The sequence below is a fragment of the Cupressus sempervirens genome, chromosome 1 (assembly GCF_028749045.1).
Source record: "Cupressus sempervirens isolate cs-2001-9-10 chromosome 1, ASM2874904v1, whole genome shotgun sequence".
In the NCBI taxonomy this organism is placed as follows: Eukaryota; Viridiplantae; Streptophyta; class Pinopsida; order Cupressales; family Cupressaceae; genus Cupressus; species Cupressus sempervirens.
Window position 1 is genome coordinate 333,874,926 of NC_143118.1, and position 13,159 is coordinate 333,888,084.

Here is a 13,159-nt window from a genome sequence, read left to right on the forward strand (position 1 = left end):
ACAAATTAAATAAAGAGAACTTCCCAACATGACAATGATTAATGAGATGGCATCTATCTAGAGTTGGAGATTATGCACTATACTACTTGGACAATTATGAATACATTGCAAGTGCCTAGACCCATGACAATTAAGCAAATAAAAAAGAAGCAAGAGAAAAATCAAATGATGATAGATATCAAATCTTACCTAAGTTATGTTGAGTTTTATGATGTGAAGGATTTCACTATTGCAATGAAAATATGGGATGAGTTGGCAAAAATTCATAGAGGAGAAAAAAATGTGTTAAGGCCTAAAGCTGAAAGTTTGAGAGGCAAGTTTGATGACATGAGAATGAAAGGAGATATTCTCAATATTTAGGCTAAATCAAAGAAGTGGTGAATGCAATTATAGGAGCTAGAGAAGACATATCTGAAGAGACTATGATTAGCAAGGTGTTGAGGACTTTACTTCCTATCTATGCGATTAGAGCATATGCAATACAAGGACTAAGATATACATGGACTAGTAAATTTGGACCCAATTTTTGACCAATTTTTGTCGAATTTTGACCAAGGTTCGTCATTATTTTTCTCATCAAAATTTTGACCAAATTGTAAGTTGGTCAAAATTTTGATGAATAAATTGTAGGTTGGTCAAAATTTTGACAAATGTATTCATCGAAATTTCAACCAACCTACAATTTGGTCAAAATTTCAATGACAAAAATAGCAATGAACCTTGGTCAAAAATTGGGTCCAAATGTACTAGTGTACACTTGGTAATGATTTGACCATGGATAGTCTAATTGGTAAGCTCACTACATTTCAATTATCAACTTTTGATAATTACCATTTGGGTGTTGAATGTGATTTCAAGTATCAACTAACCCTTGATAGATATAAAAGAAATAAAATTACAAAAAGTAAGCCTATCGATAGTGATAGTGAATCAAATGATGACCTTGATGACCTAGAAGTATTATTGGCAAGAAGGATACCAATAGGAAGAGGAAAATACAAAGGTAAACTTCCTATAATCTATTTTACTTGTTATGCAATTGGTCAGATTGCTGCAAGGTGTCTTAACAGAGATGAAAAGGAGGAAAGGAAATACAAAAGAAAATTGAGAAAGGAGAGGCAACAAAGATAACTAAGGTAATAGGGACTACAAAGGAAAAGGTAAGAAATCCTATTATATTGGTGAAGAAGATGGTTCTAAAATTTATTTTGATGAACATGACAATGAAGTTGTTTATGTTGCAATGAAGGGAGAATCTGATGAAGATAATTTTTTAAGAAAAATACTCTTATTTCATATGTGAGTAAGAATGAAAAATTAGTGTTGATCACACCATATGATTGGTGATACAAGTAATTTTTAAAATATAAAACACTATAATAGAAGTTTTATTAAGTTTGAAAATGATGCATCATATTATGTGAAAGGTGGGTCAGTGCACCAAGATGGTGTACAAAAATGGGGTTATAAGTGGACATCTTTTTTAAAATTAGCTAAACCTAAACTTGGCCATGATGTTTGAAGCTCATCCACTCAAAATGACAAGATATGTGCAACATATAAATTGTAGTACTCTAAATCTACCTTTTAAACTACTAGAGCTTTTTAAAAATGGATGAGATTAGGTGGGTTGAACTCTATGCACAAGAAAAATAGTTCTTGGTTTTAAAGAAAATATAACATAATTATTTTCATGTGCAACATGAAAGACATGATTATATTTGCTATTTTTCACATCCCTTTGGAAGGATGATAGGTAAGATCCATATCTAGAAGTTGTATATTACTTTTGTAATTTTTTGATAATTTTTTCTTTTTTGAATTATTAAATTGACTACATCCCAAAATTTTGGTACATGTCTGTGTGTTGAGCATAACTTACACCAAAATAATAAAAAATGGAATCAAAATAAATAAATTTGTATAGAATAGAGTTTAGAAAAATAATATATAGATTATTTTGAATCTTTTTAAGTATATCAAAAGTTATTAAAAAAATGGTAGGTAAATGTCTGTGAGGAATGCCAAGGCATTGGTAAAAGTAATTAAAGTTTACCATGTTAATGTTGTCAAAAAATAGGAAAACTTACATTGTTAGAAAGATAAGAAGATGTGTAAGGTTATGGTGGTGATTTTAGAGATACCCACTTCACCATTAGAAAACATGATGAAGGCAAATAGAAGAATTCATCTTAGAAGATGAATAAAAAAAAACAATCTCCCAAGCCTTTGGATCATTTCCTTATGTTATCACCAATCCATAACAAGATTGGGTTTCTAGGATTCAAATAACCTGATCGGGATATGAAAATGAAAAGTGCATTCAAAACCCAATCGGGTTATTCAAATCCGGATTGGGATTTGAAGAACTAAATGTATACTTTACTTTGAAGGCCATAAATTTCACATATAAAGTCTGATTGAATCCACGCAAAATGTGTTGGAAACCTATTAAAGAGATCTACAACATGATGTAGATAAATTAATCCTATGTAATAAAAAAAATTCCAAAAATTTGAATTAAGCATAATCTAAAATAGTTAGTCATTATTTTCCAAATATGTAATCAATAGGTAAACAAAAATGCTAACATATTTTTAATTATCTCTCTCTCAAAAAAACATACACTCACTCACTCACCAACTAAATATTTCCTAATATATCTCTCTTAATAACTCCTAAACTCTTGCATTCTTTAACTAACTCCTAGGTTTCTCTCTCTTTCTCTCTGACTAACTTGTTATCCTTAAGTTTTATCTCTCTCTCTCTAAGTAATCCCTAAGCCTCCCCTCTCTCTCTCTCTCTCACTCTCTCTCTCACTCTTTGCATCTCTCTCTCCATCCTATCCACTACTCTCTCGCCATCACTTCATCTCTCTCTCTCTCTCTCATCTCTCTTGTCCTATCCTCTCTCCCTCTTCCTATCCCCTACCCTCTCTCTCTCTCAAAAATCTTTCTAACCCCTTAACCATATCTTTATGGCCCCTAATCCCTAAACCCCCTCTCTCTATGTGAAGTTCCCACTTAAAGGATTAGACATTAGGGAGAGATAAAGAAGGGGGAGGGATAGGATAGGATAAGATTGAGTGAGAGAGATAGAGAGAGTGAGTGAGAGATGAATTGATGGAGGGAGGGAGAGAGAGAGAGAGAGAGAGAGAGAGAGAGAGGTGAGGGATAGGATAGGATAAGATTGAGTGAGAGAGATGGAGACAGTGGGTGAGAGATGATTTGATGGGAGGGAGGGAGGGAGAGGTAGAGAGAGAGAGAGAGAGAGAGAGAGAGAGAGAGAGAGAGAGAGAGAGAGAGAGAGTTAGTTGAAGAATGTGAGAGGTTAAGAGTGAGTAAGAGAGATATCTTAGGGGTTATTTAGTTAAAGAGAGAGAGAAGGGGGTAGGATAGAGAGTTAGAGAGAGAGGGTATGATGGAGAGAAAAAAGGGGATAAGACAAAGAGAGAGATTAGGGGATAGGATGGAAAGAGAGAGAGAGAGAGAGATGGGGGGCTTAGGGATTTCTTAGAGAGAGACAACACTTAAGGATAAAAAGTTAGAGAGGGAGAGGTTTAGAATTATTAAGAGAGACATATTAAAGGTTACTTATTTAGTGAGAAATTGTGCATACTTGTTTTTAAGAGAGAGAAAATTAAAAATATGTTAGAATTCATGTTTACCTATTGATTATGCAATTGGAAAATAATGACTACCTATTTCAAACTATGCTTAATTCAAATTGATGGCAAGTAAAAAATTATGACATAGGATTTATTAATCTACATCATTGATGCAAATAGAATTAGAAGGTATTCCTATTGGAGGTAATATAGATCCCTACAAATAACCACACAATGGGAACACAATACAAGATACTCAATCCAATACCAATTCACAATACTTGATTCATAAAATAGTTGATTACATGTAATGTGTTGGGTTGTAAGGTCTTCTTGGTTATGGCCAAATACAATAGTAATTACAATAACAGTTCTACAAGATCCCTCAAGATCTAACTCAAACACTAGCTAGTCTAGATCCACACTCTGGGAGAAACCTCCAAGGAAGATCTAAACTTGTGCTTGCAAGCCAACTAAGAAATCTCCTTATTTCCAAAGCCTCAACCACTAGATCTATTCACAAATTTGCAACTCCACCATAATCTTGTTGTAAGTTTCCTCAGATTTAGCACTCTAACCACAGACTTAGGAAAATTTTCTCTTTAGATACTCTCCATCTAACTTACTCCTAGGTGAGCCCACAATAGTGGGTGTCACTCTTGTGGCACAAACAAAATTGACAATTCTTTAAAATATTCAAATTTTGGGGGTTCATGTGAACCCATAAATTATCATATTTTCCTTGCAATTTATATTTTTTTTGACAAACATGTTCACATGAATGTTTGTTCACACAAACATAGAGTATATGTTTGCATGAACATGTTTTAAAAAAGAAACTTTGTTCTGTTTTAGGAAAAAGGGAAAAAAATGGTCTTTTGACCCTCTAGACTAGGATCAAATGACCTCATACTATAAATCTTAAAATGTCAAATTATGTTTCTCAGAGAAAGCTTTCCAATGACCATAATTTTAACAGGTATTATATTCATTAAGATTTTCAAATATGAGTTTAACTCATTATAGGTCGATTAAAAATTAAACATTGATTGACTTCAACACTTCAGGAAAAATTCTAAATTAGGTCAATTGTTTTTTTGAAAAATCTCTAGGAAAATGGGTTACTGAGTTATCTTTCTATTGAAAAAAAAAATATTTATGATATATTGAGTTCAAGTTATGCTTGTCCAAATGAACACATGTCTAAATTACAATTGATGTCTCTTTGAAACTTCATAAAATATACAATATTCAAGCAAATTGAATCAAACCAAATGAATTCTCTAGATATAGATGTTAAAAATTCAACATCAGAAGAATTACCTCACCATGATTTGTAGAAAAAAAAATTATGCTTGTCAAAATGATCGTCACTCCTTAAAAATATTGATTTTTCATATGTACCACTTTTTGAGGGAGAATAAATTTTTTAGTTAAATTATTTTTTATTTTTTATTTTTAAATATGGTTACAAAGTAAGAACAAATTACTAGAAATCACTAGTTTATGTCATCTTCAAATTCTTAATGCTTTTAGAGATATAGTTACCTGATTGTGAGGTTTGTTTCAAAAATATTGATTTTAGTGTCAGAATTGCTCAAAAAGTGAAACTCATTATCGTGGGCTTACCCTCCTCTGAATGAAAGAATCTCCTAAGACTCCACAAAACCCGCTTATTTCTACCCAACTAACCCAAAAGTTGGCCTACCCCAATACAAATTATAATAAATGCTTACACTAAATGCCTATGCATGCCACAAGTTAGTTGCATCACAAATTAAATACCTATACACAAATTAAATGCACAAGGTCAGCCCAAGAAAACTTGGGTAACATAGAAACCGAGTGTCAAAAACAACCTTTAAGCATCAACAACTTCACCAAGAATAACCAAGCCCTTCATTGACCAATCCACTTGGCCAGCATAGCAAACAAACAAACTAAAATCCTCAGTATATGTTGAGTTCCTCCTTTGGAAACCAAGTCCTTCAATGACTAAGCTACTTAGCCAACGCTGCAACCAAGCACCACCCTCCCAATCCATGATAAGTTCCTTCGACGATGGGGCACATCCTCCTTCGATCGAATACTAGTGCAAGCACCCTTTAAAAAAACTATTGAGCCTCCTCCCATGAACTCCAAAGTAGTTACGAAGAAAACTTAATATGATCCTGCATCAATCATGTTGTAGAGTTCTTTAATATCATTCCAATGCATTTTGAATGGAGTCAATTAGACTCTAGATGCAAAAGTTATGCCTTCCAAAGTAAAGCTTATTTTTATTTCTTCAAAACCCAATTAGGTTTTTTTTTAATGTATTTTATCTAGCCTTGGTAACCAAGCTTGGCCACTTTCTAAAATTTTTAACAAGTTGATTGGGTTATTAATGTTTTTGGATTTTTTTTTGTGTGGTGTCCACTAAATTGTACACCATCTTATTGCACACACCTAGGTAAAAGATTAGATGTGACAATGAATATTGGGTTTGATAGAATAAAATATAATTTTTTGGGTGTGTCACAATTGAACAGTTCAAGCTACCAATTTGAATTTCAAAACAAGAAGGAAAAAATCTATGATACTATTGGTGAAGTGATTGGAAGTGGAGAGAAAACAAGAGGTAACTTGTTATATCTAGACCTATCTAAAGATACATGTTTATTTGCACAATTTGAATATGTTTGGTTATGCAATAAAGGTTTATGTCATGTGAACTTTGATAATTTGGTAAGCATTAGTAAGATTGAAAGAGAAAGAGGATTGTCAAGATTGAGAAAACCTGATAGAATGATGTGCAAATAATGTAAAATGGGAAAAATGAAAATGTTTAGTTTCAAAATTACGACCTATTATTCTAGTGATATTTTGGAGCTGGATCATATTGATTTATGTGTTCCTATTTGAATGAAAAGTTATTATGGTGACACATACTTCATCCTATTTGTTGAAAATTTATTTAGAATGATGACTATGATATTTCTTAAAGAAAAATTTGATACTTTTAAAAAATTATGTGGTATTTTGCTAGAGTTGAAAAGGAAACGTGAAAAACTCTAACATTCTGCAAATCAAATAAAGGAGGTAAATATATATCTAAGGAATTCAATACATTCTACAATGAAAAAGCAATAAAAAGACAAATGTCAGAACCACGGACTCCACCACAAAATGGGATAGTTGAAAGAGGAAATAGATAAATCATTGACTAAGAAAGATGTTCATTGATGATGGAAAAGAATGTTTCACAAAAGTATTGGAGAGAAGATATAAGTACAACTTTTTATAAACTTAACTTAGTTCAAGTCAAGAAAGGTACAAACAAAAACCATTTTCAAATGTGGTATTGGTATGCATGTAATGTTAAATATTTCAAAGTATTTGGAAGCAAGTGTTATATACTGAAAAATGCAAGGAAATCAAGATTTAATGCAAAAATTGATGAAGGTATATTCTTATGATATTCTACTAAAAGAAAGGCATAGAAGTTTTTGAATGCTAATAATAATAATAAAATTGTGGAAAGTGAAAATGTTAGAGTTTATCAATTTGTAGAAAAAAATGAAGAAGAATGCAAGAAGGAGCCTGAAGATAATAGAAACTTTGTATACATCTATAAAAGAGACCCAAGTACTTTACCTAAACTAGAGAAATGGACTACCATGCATTACAAGATTGGCACTACCAAGTTACAATAAAGAAGCTCCACTGAGCCTCTACAAGTTGTCGAGCATCAGGCTATAGGAGATAAGTCACAAGCAGAAGAGACTAAACACTAGGCAGAGGAAGTTGAGTTAGAGAAAGAGATACCTAGAGGGGATGAACAAGTGGATCCAAGTGAATTACCACAATGAGAGAGAAGATCTAAGCCTATCTTAGAAAAATATGTGAGAAGTCACCACACACTAGATCAAAGCATTAGAGATAAAGGTTCAAGAATCATGACAAAAAACAAATTAAAGAATGATACATTTTTACTATGTGAGTTTTTGCCAAGAATAGTTAAAATTACACAGAAAAATGAAGATTGGATTAGAGCAATGAATGGAAAGATTGATCAAATAAAGAAGAACAAGGCATGGACATTGGTAGCTAGGCCAAAGGATAAGAATGTGATTGGAACCAAGCGGGTATTTAGAAACAAGTTGAATGAGAAAGATGAATTCACAAGGAACAAAGAAAGCATGATTTCTAAAAGATGTGCACAAGAGGAAGAAATTTGCTATGGAGAGACATTTGTCTAAGTTTCAAGGTTGGAAGGAGTAAGAACATTACTTGCATATGCTACTTACAAAGGATTCTTGATACATCAAATGGATGTCTATATTTTTGAATGAAATCTTGGAAGAAGAAGTCTACATTGAACAACCTAGAGGATTTGTTGATCTTAGCAAGAAGAACATGATATGTAATTTGCACAAAGAATGGAATGGTTTGAAACAATCTCCTAGAGCATGGTATGATAGGTTACATAAATATTTGATAAGAATTGGTTTTGTAAGAGTGAATTTGAAAATAATATTTTGCTAGCTGAAATATTTATTTATAATATTGTATTTGGAGCACATGATTCATTGTGAAATAATTTTCTAATGAGATGAAGAAAGAATTTGATATGTAAAATTTAGAGAGATTAAATTCGTTGTTGGTTTGTAGGTTTATCAAATGAAAGGAGGTTTAAACATTACACAATCAAATTGTATAAGGGATATACTAAAATCCTTTAGAAAGGAAGTAAATTAAACACAGTATAGGTCAACGATTGGCAAATTGTAATATGTTATTCACAGAAGACCTAAAATTACATTAGATATTGGTATTTTTGTAATATTTTTTTGCTAATCCTATGGATAATCACATGATGTCTATGAAAAGGATATTGAGATATCAAAAAGGAACAAAAGACTATGGTTTATGGTACAACAAGAATGACAAGTTTGAGCTGAAAATCTACATAGATGTTGATTGGATTGGAAACATTGAAGATAGAAAGAGTACAAGTGGAGGATATTTTTTCATAGGAAGAAGATTGATTTCATGGATAATTGAGAAGAAAACTTTTATTTCTCAATCCACCACAAAAGTTAAATATGCTGCAGTACTTATAGTAATTAATTGTTCGAATATTGTACATGGGTCAAGCAATTGTTGGAAGGTATGAAAAAAGATATTTCTAAAACTATGTGATATATTGTGATAACACAAGTCCTATAAACATATCTAAGAATCATGTGATGCACATAAAGACCAAGTATATTTCAATTAAGTATCATTACTTCAGGGAATTAGTCAAAGACAAAGAAGTAAGACTGGAAATATGAATACAAAGGAAGAGATATCTAATATATTCACTAAGGCACTACCCAAGGATTCATTTGTGTATCTAAGAGGTAAGTTAGGGGACATTCCCCTATCCAAAGTAAACCAAGAATAGATGCAACATTACATCAATTGTTATCATCAGAATATCTTACAAATTGATACAAAAGGTCAATTTTAGGAGCTACCTAAAGTTGTTAATTTAAGAAGGACATAAGTATGAGTTAATAGAGCTACAAGTTGGCACATGTTGATATAGTCAAGGTAAAATAAGAAAGAGGGGGAGATAACTCAAAGATCAATTAGTATAGAAGATAAAGAAGGTGATGATGTGTATAAAGGATGGTGTCTTCGGCATTGTTGTCAAAGAGGGAGAAATATGCTATGTTACCATTCAATAAAATTTACAAATCAATAGGGAGAAGATGAATGATTGAAAATGTGTGAGTAAGAAGTATGTCTAGTTACCATCATGATAGTAATCAAAGTTGGTGTTGGAAAGAAGAATCTCAATTGGTCTCATAGAAGAAGAAGTGTAAAAGAAGTGTAAAGAAGAAAAGAGGAAGCATATACGAGATTGCATGGATGAGGAAATTGAGATGAAACTAAGGATATTAATGAAGATCTAATACATAAAATAGAGGGCATTAATACTAAAAGTCTAGAGAACACTTTTTCCATTGTATGGTAACTAAAGGTGTTGACATCAATGCCAAAGAGGGAAATTGTTAGAAACTACAATTGGAATAATTGCTATGTTGTGATTTATGGCAAACATTACTAGTAAGACATTTTCTAACAATGTAGAGTACCATATCAATTGATTGGTGAAGAGAACTTGAAAAGAGAGATAACAAGATGAACTAGTAAAGTTGTTGAGTAAAGAGGAGTAAGTACATATTGAAATTACAATGGGAACTTGATTAGTTAGTATTTGACAAGATAATGTGTTGTTTAATCATTATATGAAGTGGAAGATCAAAGAACTTGTGTAATAGCTAAGAAAAATAGTATTAGTTGAATGATGGTAATGGCCAAGAAAGATGAAGGTAAAATTGAAGTAACGACTGAGTGTAGTATAAGCCAAGAAATATAGTGTATGTCAAGTGAGATAGATTAGTAGTTACTAAGCTACAAAGTGATGCCTGAGTTGAAAAACATAGTGATGAACAAGAGTCATAAAATTAATAGTTTGTGAAAGAATCAAGATTAGAGGCCGGTACGATTGAATTTACAAATTGATTAAAACATGTAAATGATAAGGATTGATGAGCTAACATATTTAATGCATAAATTATGGATTTTAAGTGATATAAGGTGGGGATTTAATGAGAATTTTCTATAATTTTTCAGAGAGATGTACAAGGACAAAATGATGGGTGGATTTGATGAATTCAATCAAACTTTAAGATCTAAAGTTATGTTTAAGCAACAAAAGATTAAACATGTTTATTTAAGGAGGCATAAGAGATGTTCTTGTGGTTGTTGGATTAGCAAATTTGTGACAAACTTGTGAAGAATTGAATTGTAGAGGAAAACTAAGAAGTTTGTGAAGAGTGATTTATTGAAGTGTTGCCAATTAGATCAGAGATGGAGAATGTGATGAAGTCCATTCAATGAACTAGGAATGAGCCAAATGAAGATCTGAACATTGCAAAGTGAGTTGTATTTTATCAGATCAACCCACCCATTACATTCCATCCATTGTGGCAATAAAATCCTTTATTTAAGGTTGACCTAATAGTCATATTGTAAATCCTTTAATCAAGGTGACATTATAATGGGATGTTTTAAAGACCTCTAAAAAGGATACTCCTAATAGGGTGATTAAATTCATTAATAAGGTTTCACCTAACAGTGTGTTTTGTAACCTTTAAGAGAGTTGGATCTTAACTAACCTCACTTGCCAAATTGGGTTTCCATGTTTAATCTTGGTGTCATACTTGTGCGCAGATGTTATTTTCATGCTTCATGCTATTTAATGTTTTATTCGACATATACTAAACAAAGAGCTAAGTGGTGATATGATAAGTTGAGTTACTAATGAATTTCTATATTCTTAGAGTGGATTTATGAGTTTGATTGAGCTATTTGAAGTTATATCAATATCAGTTCTTCTGGAATTTGATTGTGTTTGAAGTGTTTTGCATCAACGTTTTGGATCACACACAGTGATCCATCATCAGGATGAAGAGCAAGAGAAAAATAATAAGTAGTAGACTAGAGGAGACACATAGATATAGAAAGAGTAGGGAGAGGGGTGGGGGGTGGACACGAGGATGTTAAAAGTTTAATTGGTACTCACTCCCCCTTCCTAGTTTTTTTAATCATTCTAACAATAATTAGTCTTGTAATCAATAAAAATAGTTAACACATACATGCATTCTATTATCTCACTAATCTATTCTATTATCTAATCAATCAAATTAGCTCATTGATAAATTATTCTCTTAACATATCAATCTCTCTTTTTTTTGTAGAGAAATCAATCTCATTAACCTAGATAGCATCTTACTTAAATTGATACTCACTTTGACATTAATGCTTCAATCGCCCTAGGGACCAATCCTTTAGATATAGAATCTTGACTAAATTCAACTAAAAATAATCTAAATAGAGAGCTAAATATATGATATTGGTGACCATAATCTCTGTAAATTCTTGCATTGGCATACTTTGAGCTCACATTACATGAGGAGAACAACAAGAAGGGACTATTAAATTCAAATTTTTGTTTTTGAATTAATTTCATTATATTTTAATGATTTATGTTCTTGTTTTTTGTTAACTGTTTCCTTCTTTGATTATTGGAAATATTAGTTGATTTGACAATCTCTTTGTAGTGATATTGCTATCAGGATTTAACTGTGTAATCTTCTAGGTTATCCTATTGTTGAAGATGTTTATTATGATTCAATAGCATGTATCTTTTTAGTGCATCTTTATTGTTATTTCAGTTTTCTATGTTGTTTAATTAGGCGGCTTCATTAAGCTGACTATTACTAACAAATGATTCTGTGCAGGTGGTAATAATAATCTACTAAGGGAATACATAGGCGCTGAATTCCTCGACGTCAAATTCTATGATGTGCCGATCAATGATGACGTTGAGGTCCATTTTCTTCTGTCATTTGCCATCGACTACACAACGTCTTCTCATTCTCCCTCTCCAACAAACGGCAAATTCAGCGTCTTCTGGGACACTGATAATCTCAGCCCTGATGACGTGTTGGAGATGAAGTCGAAGCATAAGAATGTCAAGTTTGCCGTCAGCTTAGGCGGTGACGTGGCAGGAGAGGATGGAACCCATGTACAGTTCCAACCATCTTCTGTTTCTTCATGGGTTACCAATGCAGTTTCTTCTCTCACAGAGATAATCGAAGAATACCATCTCGACGGCATCGACATCGACTACGAGCATTTCGACCATTCAGACCCAAAAACATTTTCTGAGTGTATTGGGGGATTGATTGAACAGCTGAAGAAGAAAAAGGTCATTTCAATGGCGTCCATTGCTCCGTATGGAGATGAGGGCCCCGTGCAGGCGAATTATAAGGCACTGTGGAACAAATATGGTCGATCCATAGATTATGTCAATTTTCAGTTCTATGCCTACGATGAGAGTATTTCTGTCAAGCAATTTCAAAAGTATTTCGACACTCAGGCCTCTAATTACAAGGAAGGGAGATTATTGAGCAGCTTCGCTACAGATAGCGCGTCAGGTGGCCTCCAACCAGACAAGGGATTCTTTGACGCGTGCAAAGAGTTGAAAAAAAAGAAGAAGCTTGAGGGAATAGTTGTCTGGTCTGCTGACGACTCCAAAAAGTATGGCTTCAAATACGAAGAGGAAGCCCAAGGTATCTTGGCCTCTCACTGATAACCTGGACAAAAGAGACTTGCATCCATCATCAGTAACCCTATTAAGAAAGACTACTTTAAGGTTAATAATAATGAATTTCGGGCCGAGGTTAAGAAAGAGTACTCTAAGATTAATATTAGAGAAGTGAAGGGACTACTCATCAATATTATGAATTTTAGAATAAATAAGGTTATGTTGGTTAATGATGCCACTTAGATATACAATTAGAATGTTTAGAAAGAGAATCTAAAATAATTTTATTTAGATTTTTAAAGTTTCTTTATTAGTTGATCTATTGTATTTTGAGAGGCCATAGTCTCTATAACAGATCATCTTTGCGAAGTTCAAGATTTTCGGTAAATAATTTTTTGATATAT

General features: G+C 32.5%; 1 pseudogene; it reads left to right on the forward strand.

Annotated features, from left to right (window-relative positions):
- Window positions 1–12,800, forward strand: part of LOC149577537 (chitinase 2 pseudogene) — a 35,532-nt pseudogene extending 22,732 nt beyond the window's left edge.
- The last annotated feature ends 359 nt before the right edge of the window (window positions 12,801–13,159 follow it).